Here is a 15,705-nt window from a genome sequence, read left to right as displayed (position 1 = left end):
GTTCTAAAATTTTATGCATACTATTTTTGTTCTGTTTTATTAGTGTGTGTCTTGTGTGTGTGTTTACTTATATTTCCAAGTCTACAAAGTTGCCATTTTTACTACCCATATAATTATCATACAGGATGGAAACCATCATATTTACTGACATCTTGTTAGTATTAAGAATTAAGAATTTTTTTTCCATATGTGTGATTATGTGGTCTCCAGAATTATGCACTCTGAAGTTTTGATTTCATCTTCATTTAATCTTTCTTTGTTTAATCATTTGCAGTGAAGAAAAATGCTCTCTGATTACTGTTTTAAAATCCTGGCAAACATAGATTCCAATATATATATAAAATTGTGAAAAAAAAGAACTAAGAATATTTTTATATTTTGTCAAAGAGTATGAACACTGTCAAGCAGCTTTCCAAATATGCGTGCCAATTTACAGTGCACCTTCAGCCTTGCCAAACACTGGGTTCAAAATTTTTTATTCTTTTGGAAGTCTTTAAATTGGCTTTTTTTTTTTTTTTAACATTTGTGACTGCATTTTCCCACTCAATGACTTCCTGTCTGTATTGTTGCAGGCATAAAAGTGTTTGTGGCAGACTGTGTTTTCCTAATCTGTCTTTAACAACCAAACCATCCCACACATTCTTCTTTCACACTTCTCCCATTGAGAGGTGAGCTCTATGCTCTTCCCCTGGATTTTGGGTGGCCTTATGACTCTGGCAGAAGTGACATGATGTGACCTCCAAGGCTAAGTTAAAAAAATGCAAGGGGCTTCCCTGGTGGCGCAGTGGTTGAGTCCGCCTGCCGATGCAGGGGACATGGGTTCGTGCCGCGGTCCGGGAAGATCCCACATGCCGCGGAGCGGCTGGGCCCGTGAGCCATGGCCGCTGAGCCTGTGCACCCGGAGCCTGTGCTCCGCAACGGGAGAGGCCACAACATTGAGAGGCCTGCATACCTCCCCCCACCAAAAAAAATGCAATACAGTGTCTGCTTGGGTTCAAAGTAAGTATATCAGATTATATACTTGCTCTTAGGAGTGAGCCATCCTGCTGTGAGAAAGCTTAAGCCGCTGCGAGGAGGCCCAGGTGGAGCAGTACTGAGGGCCCCAACCCACAGTTATGGCTGAGCTCTGTACAAAGCCAGCATCAACTTGCCAGCCATGTGAGTGAGTCATCTTGACTCACTAGTTCTCAAACTAGCCACCCCTGCTAACGCTGTGAGGGGGAGCAGAGATAGGGCAATCCTGCTGAGTGCTGCCCAGATTAAAGATTTATCAGCAAATTAAATGTTTTTGCTTTAAAGGTCTCTTTGCTCCACACCCTCACACATCCTCTTCTGGTCTTTTTCATAGCTATTCTGGTGGAATAGAATGTTTTCTATTCTATTGGAATGGAATGGAATGGAATGGAGTGTTTTCTCGTTTTTTTTTAATTAATTTATTTATTTGGCTGCGTCGGGTCTTAGTTGCGGCATGCGGGATCTTTTGTTGCAGTGGGTGGGCTTCTCTCTAGTTGTGGTGCTCAGCTCCAGAGCACGCGGGCTCAGTAGTTGCAGCACACAGGCTTAGTTGCCCCGCGGCATGAGGGATCTTAGTTCCCCAACCAGGGATCGAACCCACGTCCCCTGCACTGGAAGGCAGACTCTTAACCACTGGACCACTAGGGAAGTCCCCATAATTGTTTTTGTTCTAAACCACAAAATTTGGGGCTGCTTTGTTACCCAACAATTGATAACTGATACAGTATGCATATCTCCTTTAACCACTTATCAAGTGCAGTTAGGAATGTTGATATGTAGTTGTTTAGCTCTTTATTTGGAAGAGCCACTTAAAAGAAAATCAGAGAGAAACACAGAGAAGTGAGAGGCAGTATAGCATATAAGAGCATTCTGGAATTAGACTGCCTGGCATCAAATTCTGGCTCTGCCAATCACTTACAAATTGTCAACAGATAGCTTGTCATCTGTTAAATGGCATTATGATGGTAATCGCCTCATTAGGAGTATTTTGAGGATAAAATGAGTTAATGTATATAAAGTATTTAGCTCAGCGCCCAGCCAACAGCAAACCCTGTTTAAGTGCTAGCCACTCTATTGTGTTTTCTTTCTTTCTTCCTTTTTTTTTTTTTAATTGCACTGATACACATTTTCTTTATTTTTATACCTGGTATCAGCCAGGATTCTTTTCAGTACAGTAACAGAAAACTCAATAAAAACTGACTTAAGAAGGAAATAGCTTAACTAACTTAATCAGAGGTAAGGCAAGATCAGCAATGGGTTAGTATGTTATTTCAATAATGCCATCAAAGACCCAGGTTCCTTTAGCTTTTAGATTTGCTATTAGTAACAAAGTAGGTAAATAATCCCAAGTCATATCCAGATATGGCAAAGTCTAGAGGAAGAAGACAGGTCATCTCATCTTTTGGTTCTCTCATAAAAGGAAGAGTTTTTCTTCACAGACTCATGTCCATTGGCAAAAACTGGGTATGTATCCAATTTATAACCAAATCTCTTCAATATGATTTGAGTGGGACAGGTGTTGGACTGTCAACTACAATGTTCATTGAACACTTTCAAGAGTATGCAACTTGTTTCTGGTAATATACCGTTTCATCAATAGTTCTGATTTATTCTCTGACCCCACTGTTCTATGCTTTCCAGGTGGTTGATTACTTTTAAATTCTACCTTTATTTTTGTATTGTAGACAAAATGACATGTAGAATTATGGTCTTTTGTGTTTATTATGCATCTTTGAATCGCATTTTATTTCTCAAGGAGAAAATCTATTCATTTCTCTCCATGTCTGTTAATTATTCCTTGTTTCTTTGTTCAGCTATATAATTAATTAATTGGTTAATTAACCTGCTATTGACAGTGGGTTTTTAATGTCTTCACTTACAAATATAGTTCTATTTATTTCCTCCTGTATTTCTGTATTAGCTTTTGTTTTAGATGTTTGCCTTATTTCTTAGGGCATTTAGATTTAATGTTGTTAATATTTTATGTGTTAATATAGCTTTACCATCACATAGCAATCTTGTTTCTCGTACTGTTTTAATTCCAAATCTTTTTTACCTAATATCATATAGTAACTCTGCTTCTGCTTCTCCTTCTCTCTCCACTCTCTCTCATTTATTTCAGTTTTGTTTTTGGACAAACATGCTGAAACTAAGACCATCTCTTGATAGCCTTCTAATTCTTGTTTTGATGATAATGATGGCAATAACAATTTTTAGCCAGAAAAGCAAAAAATAGCTATTGATTTTATTTTTTTATTCTTACTCTAATTTCCTGGAACTTTGAGGGCCTATAAACCCCTGAAATTTGTATTTTTGAAGAAATTCATCTTTTACAAGCCAATTTGTACTCACTATGGGGTATCATCAACATCATTGTGGTCAATATCAGATTTTCTAAAAATGAAGGTGACCAATTCTATATAAGGATGCCACTTCAAGCTTTTGCAAAAGTCAGTAATGCCACTAAGGTTATTTTATTATCCAGTTTTCTATTCAACAGTATTTTATATGTATTACAAGTGATTTTATATGGAGTTCCCCAAATAGTGAAAAACATATGGATTACCTCTGAACAACCGCAGGCTTTTAAATTGCTTAAAATTTAAAAAATAAAATAAACATCTTTCTTTGAACATTTATAGCATATATAATCTATATCATTTGAATATCCTCTGTCTTACAGAGTTTCTATTTTTTTCACTTGTGTATTACTCTCGTCTTCCCAACCATATTTGTCTGTTATTCCAAGGCAGGGATCTTGTTTCACACTTTTTTTTTTTTTTCTTTTTTAGCTGCACCACACAGCATGTGGGATCTTAGTTCCCCGACAAGGGATCAAACCCACAACCCCTGCATTGGGACCACAGAGTCTTAACCACTGGACCACCAGGGAAGTCCCTCCCACTCTTTTTGTTTTGCTGCTGCAACTTTGCATAGAGTAGGTGCTCAGTAAGTACTCATTTTTAAAAATTAATTAATTAATTAATTTATTTATTTTTGGCTGTGTTGGGTCTTTGTTGCTGTGCACGGGCTTTTCTCTAGTTGTGGCGAGCGGGGGCTACTCTTCATTGCTGTGTGCAGGCTTCTCATCGCAGTGGCTTCTCTTGTTGCGGAGCACGGGCTCTAGGCGTGCAGGCTTCAGTAGTTGTGGCTTGCAGGCTCTAGAGTGCAGGCTCAGTAGTTGTGGTACATGGGCTTAGTTGTTCCACGGCATGTGGGATCTTCCCGGACCAGGGCTCGAACCCATGTTCCCTGCATTGGCAGGTGGATTCTTAACCACTGTGCCACCAGGGAAGTCCAGTAAGTATTTATTAATTAATTAGAGTTATCCAAGTAGCCCAGAGGTGATTCCTAGAATAGTGTGGGTATTGTGTATTACCATGTGTGTGACAGCGTGAAGTGTATGCCTATAGTAGGCTGAATAATGATCCCAAAGATAACAGGTCCTAATCCCTAGAACCTATAAATATTACCTTATTTGGAAAAACAGTCTTTGCAAATGTGATTAAGTTAAGGATCTTGGTACAAAGATTATCCTGGATCATCTGGTTGGCCCTAAATGCCATCACATGTGCCCTTGTAAGAGAGAGGCAGAGGGATATTTTTTTTGTGGGGGGGGAGAAGGGGGGGGGGGAGAGAGAGGGTTGTGGGGAGAAAGAGAGAAAAGAAGTAGAAGAAGAAGGAGAAGAAGGAGGAAGAAGGGAAGGAGGGGGAGAAGGAGAGGAAGAACCAGAGAAAGATTAAAGATGCTGTACTTGAAGATTTGAGTGATGGGGCCACAAGCCAAGGAATGTCAAGAACCACCAGAAGCAGGAAGAGTCAATGAATGGATTCTCCCAGAGTGTGGCTCTGCCAATATCTTGATTTCAGCCTGGTGATACTAGTTCAGGACTTCTGTCCTCCAGATCTGTGACAGAATAAATTTCTGTTGTTGTAAGCCATCACATTTGTGATAATTTGTTAGAGCAGCCATAAGAAATGAATATGATTCCAATCCAATAATGCTTTTTCAGTTATTGGGAGATTTAAGAATTATACATCTGGGGGTTCCTGAACCCTTTTCTTTGTTTTTTAATATTTTATTTAGTTATTTATTTATTTACTTGGCTGTGCCGGGTCTTAGCTGCAGAACGCAGGATCTTTGTTGCCCTATGCGGGATCTTCATTGTGGTATGTGGGATCTTTAGTTGCGGCATTAGGGCTTTTAGTTGCAGCATGCGCGATCTAGTTCCCTGACCAGGGATTGAACCCAGGCCCCCTGCACGGACTCATAACCACTGGACCACCAGGGAAGTCCCCTGAAACCCTTTTTATCTTCCAATACTGAGCTAATGGCACCATTGCAAGTTAATCACATTGCAGACTGTGTTAAGGAAGCCACTCTGCAGCACCCTTCAGTGCATATGTTATCAGCCACATTGAGTCATTTTTCAAGGTGGCTCAGTAATATGTAGACCAGCATTGCCCCCACCCACTGCCCCCACCAGTTCTATATAAGTTGATCTCTAAGGATCTGTCCACCTGTCAAATTCCCCAATCTATCAGGAAACTATAGCCTTTAGTGGTGTCCTGTGTGATGACAGCAGGGTTTCTGGATATAGTAGTAAGAGCCACCTTTGGTATCTAATCTGAAAACAAAGGATTATATGGAAGCGACCCACTGGTAAAGCAGGAGGCCTTCAAACCCAGAAAAAAATTCTGCTAGCTTCCTAAATAAAATTGGCTTTAATTATCTAGTTAAGAAGAATATGGAAACATTCTAGCTTCAGTAAAACCAGAGTTGAGCAAAACGGCCTGCCTTATAAAATGCCAATTGAATGAAGCCTAAAAATGGAATGCAGCTATACAGGTAAATCATGTCATTTCTCTGCTCAGAGATTCCCACTTGATGGAGACTTTGTGTTTAGGTTACCAGCTGGGGGCCCCGTGGGCACTGGAGAGAGATGCAAGGTCTGCACTCTTTTTTTTAAGGTTTCTTTGTTTTATTTTGTTTTTAAAACCAGGAAAGCAGCTTGCATTTCCAAGGTCACCAGCTCCTTCTGTAAGTCTCTTCTTTTCACGACCATACTGCTTTGTTTTGTTTTTCTTTAACCTAGGTAAAAACTCAACCACAAATGTAATGTTTATCCTTCAAAATAGCAGCTGAAAAGAGCACAGGATGTGTGAGACGAAAAACACTGTTTTGGCTTCCTCTTCTGTGTGTGTGTGTGTGTGTGTGTGTGTGTGTGTGTGTGTGATTTTCCTCAGGTTTCTCCCAAAGGGAGCCTGCTTTAAGTAACATTTTTCAGTTTGGCTGGGCAGGAGAAGTGCCCCAAATGAGAGCAGCATCACCTTGGGAACATTACCTTGTCTGTTCCGTGCATTTGGGCTCAGGGTTAACTTCAGTTGAGCAATAATTCTCCACTCTCTTGTCTTCTTCGTTAAGTCATGACTTCAAGCGTGTTAGTCTTGCCTCTCTCCTCAGTTGTTCAAAAATACCATTTGGATCATGGATACCAGAGCTTCTGAAAGATTGGCTTTCCTTGGGAACTCCATTAGAAAGACTCCTTGGAAATCTGTCTTCCTTCAACTCAGCTGTTTGTTTTCCTTTTGGATGCATTCCATTGGACAACAGGATTTATTAGTTCAAATTCTTGCTTCATAGAACCACTTGTTCTTAATGACACGTGTCCTTTCTTCTCATACGCCTCACCCTCTTTGCTCAATTCTCTCTTCCTTTATTTCTGTATCTTTGCAGTTTTCTGCAACCAACTTGCTATCAACTAGCTATTAACAAGGGACCTACTTGCTATTAACAAGGGACTTTTCTCATCATTATTTTAGATGTGACTTTTATAAAGTGTATATGTACTGTGGCAAATGGCTTTTTAAAAAGCTGAATTGAATTGAATACTGAAAAGTCAAGTTTTAAATAGAAACCCTGATTGTAGCTTGCCCTTAAAAACTGGAGGATCAAGCAACACTGGATCCTTTTTTTTTTTTTTCCGATGAAAATGAAGAATATTCTAAGTTGTTTAATATGGGAGGAAAAAAAAAGCCTAGCTTCACTATATCATTTGCTTGGGCCCAGGAGTATTGAGTTTGCCGTCTCTGCTTAACATGCCTAGCACTGCCCTAGATGGGATTGGGAAATTTTTTCCTAGCACTAATATGAAAGCAAGGTAAAATAGATTGAAGAGAAAGCTATAAAATAAAAAATTTTAAATGCCATTAACACTCCTTGTCTGCAGTATACATATATTTGTGTCTGTTACATGCACTCTAATTTTCATTAACTTAAAGCTGGTGTCTTAGAATGCCGGCCATACTATTTCTTGGGAAGGTCTATAACACAATAATTGCTTATGCCTCCAAAGTATCATCTTTCTCTCTGCAAAAATGTAACTAGTTCACTCTAAAAATGAATTTCAAAGTTTGGAAACTGAATAACCCAAAGAAAGGAAAAACTAGGGATGGTGTATACGGAGCAGCATACACCATAGGTGGTGGTTGGACCCACAGCGCTGAGAGGCGTTGAAAGAGTTAAGAACAAATGATCCTCTTCTGAATTGTGCAGAGTCACGCTGAGGTATCACCTCCCCACCCCCGCTTCTCCTTTTAGTAACTTAAAGGGTGATCACTGAGATTAGGCTACTTCAGGAACATTCCTAAGTATACGGGCGTTTCTTGAACTACTAGTAATTTTTTTTCTTTTCTATTGACTAGAGGTTTATTTGCAGTTCTCCAAGATTTTGTTCTTTCGGGGAGTGTCTTATTGTGTTTGTTCCTCCAATTTTTCTATGCCTAAAAAAAATGGCCCTGAGTGAGCACTTAGAAAGAGGAAGAAGATACTATTTTTTATTCCTTTGCTGTTGTCGCTGATGAAACCAAAGGCAGACTACTTCCTCAGTCTATCTTTTAGCATCTTATCTGATTTTCTTTTATAATATTTTTTCCCTCTGTGTGGTCTCTGAGAGCAAATAGCAGTTAAATAAGCAATACTTTCTGGCTTAGGTCAGGTACTTTCTCAAGAGGGATTACAGGCCTTTTGTGTAGTGTGATCCACCAGCCACAAACACATCCTAAGGAGAAACCTGCGTGTTTGGGATATTAACATGCCTAAATTTCTCTTGGCCTTCAAAAGGTATATTCTGGCTCTATTCCTATTTTATCTGCCTGAAACATCCTTTAAGGAAAATTATAAATATAAAAAAGAGGTTTTAAATAAATATTTGGATCTTGATTCTCTAGAGTTTTCATAAATCAAAACTTTCCCCCCTTTCTTAAATTTAGCCAGAGGAAAACTAGATGAAAGATTACTCAGAAACAGTCTCTTTAGACGCTCTCTGACTCAAAGCACAAACAATTTTTCTCTTGGGTATAAGGCCTCCCTGTTATGCAATGATTCAAAGCAGAAGGAAGTTGATTATACCAGATTCAAAGTAAAAATCCAAGTAGATTTCTGCTGCTTTGGTGGGCTTATTTGCATTTCCCATATTCTTTTGCAGTTAAAGTGGTTTGGGACCCATATTCCCCAACTGGGGAATAGAATAATTCCTTTTGTATATCTGAGTGCTTTGTAGGGCGCAATCTGTAACAGGAGGCTCTTAAACATACTTCTTTAAGACCTTTTTTTGTCCCTGGCATGGGTCACACAGCACAGTTCATTTCTTATACTTTATCTCATCTGGAGCTCCTTTGGCTGTAACCTAATTTGTTTTACAGCTATTACCTCGCTAAAGATATATATTTTTAACAGTCTCCTCTTTGGCATCCAACAATCTTAAAATATTTTTAAATAGAGAGTACTGGGGCAGAACCGAAGAGAAGAAAACAGCCCAAAGATCTTGCAATTGTCACCAAGTTTAAGAACCACAGCTCTAGAATATGTGCCCTACCTCTGCTTGCTCTAGGAGCACAGTAGCAAGGAGTCTGAGCTGGGCAACACAGGTTAACTGTGCCAGTAGGTTCTAAGGGTTTATTTGTCAATAACTCATTGTAAGTTCTTTCCCAGGTCTTTGTGTCTACTAAGGGCTAGGAATACAGGGACAGTTTTAGCTAGTCATAGACTGTCACGGTGATCTAGAAAATGATCCCTGCGTTAATAGGAAATAGCCTCCTCATTAGTATCTATGGCTAGGGGTTGTGCTACCACCTAGAAGCCATGAAGACTAAGTGTGGAATAAAGCCCTTACTGATTCTAGCCCATTAATTATGCTGCTTTATGAATGTTTTTCTTGCTTAATAACTATTGTCAGATGCAATGTATCTTGGGGTCCCAAGTTGGAAAGTTCACTTTAGTGATTTTTGACCACAGCTCAGTTGACTGCAGTTGTGTAGGAGACAAAAAGAATTCAAGTTTTTCTCTGATTTTTGAATACTTTTTTTTTCAATGATCATAAGGAAAGTAATTTTGTTGTGTCTAAAGAAGAATGACCTTCCCATGAGATTGGATTGCAGTCTGTTCTTGGACTAGGCAGAAAATGAACTATCAGAAGACTTCTTGAAATCTTTTACCAGGACTTTGATTCTGTTAGGTAAAACACTGAACACAAGGCAAAGTCCACTGGCTACTTAGTTTGAGAACATGAGATTTCACATTTTGGTTTTCAGAAATTTGTCTGTCCCAAGCCAGCCAAGTTAGTTTTTAAATTTCCCGCCCAGCCCTTTTTTTTTCTATTTTGACCTAGATTTAAACTGCACATATGCCTTAAATGTAATTAATGAGTATATATGAAATATAAGGTATAATATACAAAAATATTTAGAGATGTGGTATCTCAAACCATGGTTAGACTATCTTAGCCATTCTCATAAAGCTTCCAGACAAATTAATTTTAAAAGTTATTTAGAAGTTAAGTTTATGAAAATATTCCCAGGAGATAACATATGTTGCCATATGTTCTGCTAATGAATGCACCTACACTTTAAATAATATTTTCAGAGTTAGGCTTAAGTGATATCTCTTTCTTTATTTCACTGAAGTGTCAGAATGTTAAATAACTCAGCAGAATTCACAGGAGGTTAGCATCGTTTTTGTCTCAGTTGTGGGGAAAAGGTTAAAAATTAAAGAAGAAAAAAACATTTAGGGATCACATGGGGACTTTTAATTAGATCCTAGGGTAACTAATACATTAAAAAAAAACCCGGTGTTAGGGACTTCCCCGGTGGCGCAGTGGTTAAGAATCCACCTGCCAATGCAGGGGACACAGGTTCGAGCCCTGGTCCGGGAAGATCCCACATGCCACAGAGCAACTAAGCCCGTGCACCACAACTACTGAGCCCGTGTGCCACGACTACTGAAGCCCCCGTGCCACAACTACTGAGCCGGCACGCCTAGAGCCCCTGCTCCCCAACAAGAGAAACCACCGTGATGAGAAGTCCTTGCACCACAACAAAGAGTAGCCCCCACTCACCACTAAATAGAGAAAGCCCGGGCGCAGCAACGAAGACCCAACGCAGCCAAAAGTAAATAAGTAAAATAAAGAAATTAAAGATCAATCAATCAGTGTTAGATGGAGTCTGCCTTCAGGTGCTCATACATGTCCTACTGTCACCGGCCAAGCCCATTAACAATTCCTAGGAAATAAAAATAGAAAATAAAGTCTAACCTTTGTTTCCTCTGTTCTTAGTCTAGTTTCACCTGCTCATAGAGGGCCGCGCGCAGAGGACTCGCAACTCCACACTTTAGACCAGAGTTCCTGGTGCAAAATGGCTGTGCCGGCACCTCAGCTGGGCGGGCCGTGTGCAGAAGCCACGCTCCACACCCGAGTTCAAGATGGCAGCGGCGGGCAGTGTGCAGAGACGCTGCGCCGGCTCTGCGACCTGGAGCGCGAACTGAGCAGCCGCGACCACCCGCCAGAACCCTGCCCCCTCCCCGCTGAAGGGATCCCGGAAAGCAGCCCCGCCCACAGCCTGTGGCGCAGCCCCGCCCACAGCCTGTGGCGCTAAGTGCTCCAGAGGCCGAGCTCGCTCCTTGCTCTCCGTGCTTTGATGAAAGAAAAAAAATCTTTCCTTTGCTCCTGAACCAAACTCGGTTTTGTTCTGTTGGCTCTAGCGACCCTGGGCGTGAGAACTTTTGTTGGGGCTCAAAAGGGTGAGTAACACTACGTAAATGTCTAATTTTTTAAAAGTACACAGAAAAGATGGAACTAACTCTCTGGAAATTTAGTCAAGCATCTAAGAAATTCATGGAAAGAAATTTCTTCGTACTGATTTTATATTCCTCTTTTGCTGTACCAAAATTGGATTCAAAACGGCAGACGACCTGCCTTCTGTATATTAATTAGAATAATTTTGATAAAGATATAAGTTGAACAAAGTCCAGGGCTTCCCTGGTGGCGCAGTGGTTGAGAGTCCACCTGCCGATGCAGGGGACACGGGTTCGTGCCCCGGTCCGGGAAGATCCCACGTGCCGCGGAGCGGCTGGGCCCGTGAGCCATGGCCGCTGAGCCTGCGCGTCCAGAGCCTGTGCTCTGCAACGGGAGAGGCCACAGCAGTGAGAGGCCCGCGTACCGCAAAAAAAAAAAAAAAAGTTGGACAAATTCCTACACTGAGGGCTGCCCAGCATAGACTGAAGAGAAAGTTCACTGGGGACATTAGGTTGGCTTGTGAATAGAAGGCCTTGAAAAGCTTAGATTATACACGTGCACATACACTCTCACATACACACTCTGTGTGTGTGTTTGTGGAGGTACGCACATATGCAGTCACGATTGAGAAATATTAGTGCCTTCTCCCACAATCCATGTTGCCAAAATAATGGTTATGACAACAGCGGCGCCTCTTCACCATTTGCCTGGAAGTCCTTAGCCTTCCTGGCTGAAGGCCCTACGACGCTTGGTAAGATTTAACTGGAGTAGGGCAGGCTTTCTATGATATTTGGCCAGCCTTTGTGCACATGTCTTTTAACTTATTTGACCTATAAACACACATTCTCTCTATCGTACTTTATTATTAGTGTTGCTGGTTTATATGGTATCCTTTCTTCTAACATAAAAAAAAGAAACTTATGACACATTAGAAACTTATGTGTCCTCATTTAAAAAGAAAGAGGGGAAGCTGTTTCAATGGTCTGGAAACTTCTCTGTCTTTGGTGTTTCCTTCTTTCTCATTTGCTCAGAATGCCATTTATAGAGAAATTTTGTTTAAACAGGTTATCTGCAGAAATGTTCAGCAATCCCTTCTGTGAAAAATTCCACGCTACTAGTTCTAACAGGACATGCAGATTTATGGCTCCATCCGCCCTATGCAGCTGTTATTCCCCACGTTACTCAGCATATATCCTCTCCCAGAGGCTGCTCTTTCCCTGGCTCAGTCCTCTCTCATGGTCTTGGTGTACTTCACGCTGTTTCCTCCACTCACGTGTTCTTCCCCTTCCTTTCTCTTCATCCAAATCCTTTCCATTCTTCCAACTAAAACCCCATCTCCTCTTTGAAAACTTACCAGGCCACTCCAGGTCATTCTAGTCTCCAATGTCATACTCTGAACAGTTGGTTTATTTGTTGAGAATTACTGATAAAATCTGAGGCATGGTGACACTTAAGCAAGACTAGGGTTCAGATCTGAGCGATTCTGTCTGTTGTACTATCTTTGTGCCTTTCTGTCATATCTCTCAGTCTCTCTCTCTCTTTTTTTTTTAACTTGCTTATCTTTTCTTTCTTTCTCCCTCTCTTTAAAACGTGAAGACTCATATCCTAAGCATGGATGCACTAGAAAGCCGGGCTTTGGAGGAGGGCAACCAATAGATGGCAACTAGAAAACTAAAGCACCCAGAATGGAACATATCCACTCTTTTCACAATCAAAACAAAGTAAAAACCCAAATGTCACAATCAAAAGAGAACTGCATTGGCTTCCCTGGTGGCGCAGTGGTTGACAGTCCGCCTGCCGATGCAGGGGACACGGGTTCGTGCTCCGGTCCGGGAAGATCCCACATGCCGGGGAGCGGCTTGGGCCTGTGAGCCATGGCCGCTGAGCCTGCGTGTCCGGAGCCTGTGCTCCGCCACGGGAGAGGCCACAACAGTGAGAGGCCCGCGTACAAAAAAAAAAAAAAAGAGAGAGAACTGCATTTATGAACAGGACAATTCCCAAAGGGTTGGCATGTTACAATCCCTCGAAAAACTATTTTAGTCAGTTTATCAAGGAAAATAATGACATGGTATAAAATAAAATAATTGGAAAAAATATACAGTATTGAGATAGGAAGGTGATAAGAAATATAAATTTGGGAGGTGAGAAATTTAGAAACAATAAAGGCTATCTGAAGTTAGGAAGGAGAGAGAAAAACAGTGCTTGCTTAAGTCTGAAGGGAGGCAAGTTCAGTAGAAGCATTCACCTTTTGCCTAGAAGAAACACTTTTTTTTTATAAAAGCTGAGACAAAGCCACAAGGTGCCCACCTATAGCCACACACTGGGTTAGGAGGGAAGGTATCAAGAGCACATTTTAAAGGGTGTATTCAGGGATGTTGTTTCACTAAGGGTCCCATATTTGCAAAAATGTTTTCCCAATTAACCTGCTAAATCTGAAGGAGAATGCACAGAAAGTATGGAGATGTAAAAGAACACAGGAGAGGGACTTTCCTGGTGGTCCAGTGGTGAAGACTCCGTACTCCCAATGCAGAGGGCCCGGGTTCTATCCCTGGTCAAGGAACTAGATCCCACATGCCGCAACAAAGATCCCACACGTGGCAACGAAGAGCCTACTCAGCCAAATAAGTAAATATTAAAAAAAAAAAAAAGAACCTAGGAAAAAGAAATTCCTTTCCAAGCACATCACACAAATCTAAATGATCTAAGATTCTTGAATTTATTTCTCTGACTCGTTTTCCTCCCATCTTCTTACTCTCTCAAAATCAATGTGAAAAAGGCACACAGAGGTCTTCTAAGACTTCCTTTACATTTAGTGGTTAGTGGTAACTTATGACTATGTTTTTAACTTTCTTTGGTTGGGTCATTGACTCTCCTCCTCCCCCATTCAGTTTCCAGGGTCACTGGGTGACCCTTTACAAATCACGAGATTTGTAATCACAAATTTGCTTTGCTTTGTCTTGATCCAGCTTCTCCATTATCTCTTCTGTTGTGTACTACACAGTTTTGTAGACACACCAGATAAAGTAGAGAAACAAAACCAGGAGATTATTCCCAGACTGTTTGCCAACTGATTTTAAACTGTTGCTCACTGCTGGTACACAAAACAAGGAGTAGACTTTTATGCCTGAGTCTTTTAGACTAGAAATGGGAGGGGGGTGGTTAATTTCTGGTTTTGTCAAACTCCTTTGTTCTTTCTTTGTCTCAGTTTCCTAATTTGTTTAATAGTGCTGTTCATAATTTTGTTTTCTTTACTAATTCTAATGCAAAATGCCTTGGGTATTTCCCCACCATTCCATCATAACAAAAAGAGGAGCAGGAAGGATATAGTATAATCATTTATAATCATCTAGATCTTGCTTCCAGAATTTCTTAGTCTTCAATTGTAGTGTCTCAAGAAATCTCTGACACTATGCCAGTTCACAGAGTCAACCCCACAGAGTTGATCCCTGAATCAGGGAGGCCCAGGGAGTTTAAATAAGCTGCTGCAAGTCACATGGCTAGCTAGGATCAGTACGCACCAGGACTGGAACCTAACTCTTACTATTATTTTCAATTGAACATTTAATTCATTTTCACTCGAATTTCAGAATGCCTAAGCCGACACCTGGTTTAGGCTGGGTTTCTACCTCAGTCCAGTATGACTCTTGGAAATATATAATCTGAAAGATTCTGAGATCTTGGGATGTTTTGCAGGGAATTGTGGTCTGATTCTATGGAGGGTCTGAGAGACCTAACCCCCTCCTTGAGCATGGCCATATTCCGCAGAAACTCAGATTCAACCTACTTTCTTCATGCTTGACTCAGGGCAGAGCTGCCGCAGCTGAAACATTCTAGAGCGCACCCACATCTCTGGTTGAATCAGGACACAGCCGAGTGGAATAAGGGTTCAAGATCAACCATTTGTCCAAAGGGCCATCTGTTGACACAGTCATTAACCCAGTAACACTGCAGGCCATTAGCCTCTCTTGAATTAGGTGAAAGCGAAATCTCTTCAAAACATAATATTGCTTTACCCATAATTTTTTTTAAATTTTGGACAAAGCTACTAAAGATTCATCATCGAATATGAATCGCAAATCAGTCCCGTGTGCTTGTGGATTTTGTCCAAGTCTACACGGGAGGGGAACATTCTGTTTTAGAAATGTGAGATGTATGAAATGCAAATCTGCCTAGAAACTTCCTCCCAACTGCTCTGGGACTAGGCAGGGCAGCCGTTGACCTTGCGATGGCGGGGGCCGGGGGAAGAAAGACAAAGCCAGTCTGAGTCAGGTAACGCCCTTGGGTGAGGTCCGATCACAAGTCACAAGGATAGAGAGCATTAAACATTTCTGTGCTCCACCGAGTCGGTTCCATAATAAAGTTAGAAAATGGAAATGTGGAGGCCCCCAAATTCCACGGCCTTTAGGTTCTCGGTGCGGGCAGCTGGCAGGGAAGGGTCCGCCTGGCGCTGCAGAAGGTTAACCCATTATCCGCGACAGACCGGTAAAGTTCACCCGATTTTGCTACACAGCTGCAACATTGTGCACGGAGGTAAACTGGTTGGAAGCTAATTCAAAACTGCAAAATCCAGGCCCGCACGCAGGAGCGCCCTTCCCGGTTACATCTCTCTTCCGACTCGGGG

General features: G+C 41.2%; 1 protein-coding gene across 1 annotated transcript in view; it reads right to left on the bottom strand.

The window, feature by feature from the left end:
* The window catches only part of MED4 (mediator complex subunit 4), a 133,124-nt gene extending 122,472 nt beyond the window's left edge, over nt 1–10,652 (bottom strand). Inside the window, exon 1 of the mRNA XM_019936582.3 lies at nt 10,605–10,652. The gene's annotated coding sequence lies outside the window, so the exon portion shown is untranslated. The remainder of the gene's footprint in view (nt 1–10,604) is intronic.
* Between the last annotated feature and the right edge of the window lie 5,053 nt (nt 10,653–15,705).

Source organism: Tursiops truncatus, chromosome 18, assembly GCF_011762595.2.
Source record: "Tursiops truncatus isolate mTurTru1 chromosome 18, mTurTru1.mat.Y, whole genome shotgun sequence".
NCBI classification, from domain to species: Eukaryota; Metazoa; Chordata; class Mammalia; order Artiodactyla; family Delphinidae; genus Tursiops; species Tursiops truncatus.
Note: the sequence above shows the minus strand (reverse complement) of the source record. Positions and strands in the feature narration are given on the sequence as shown.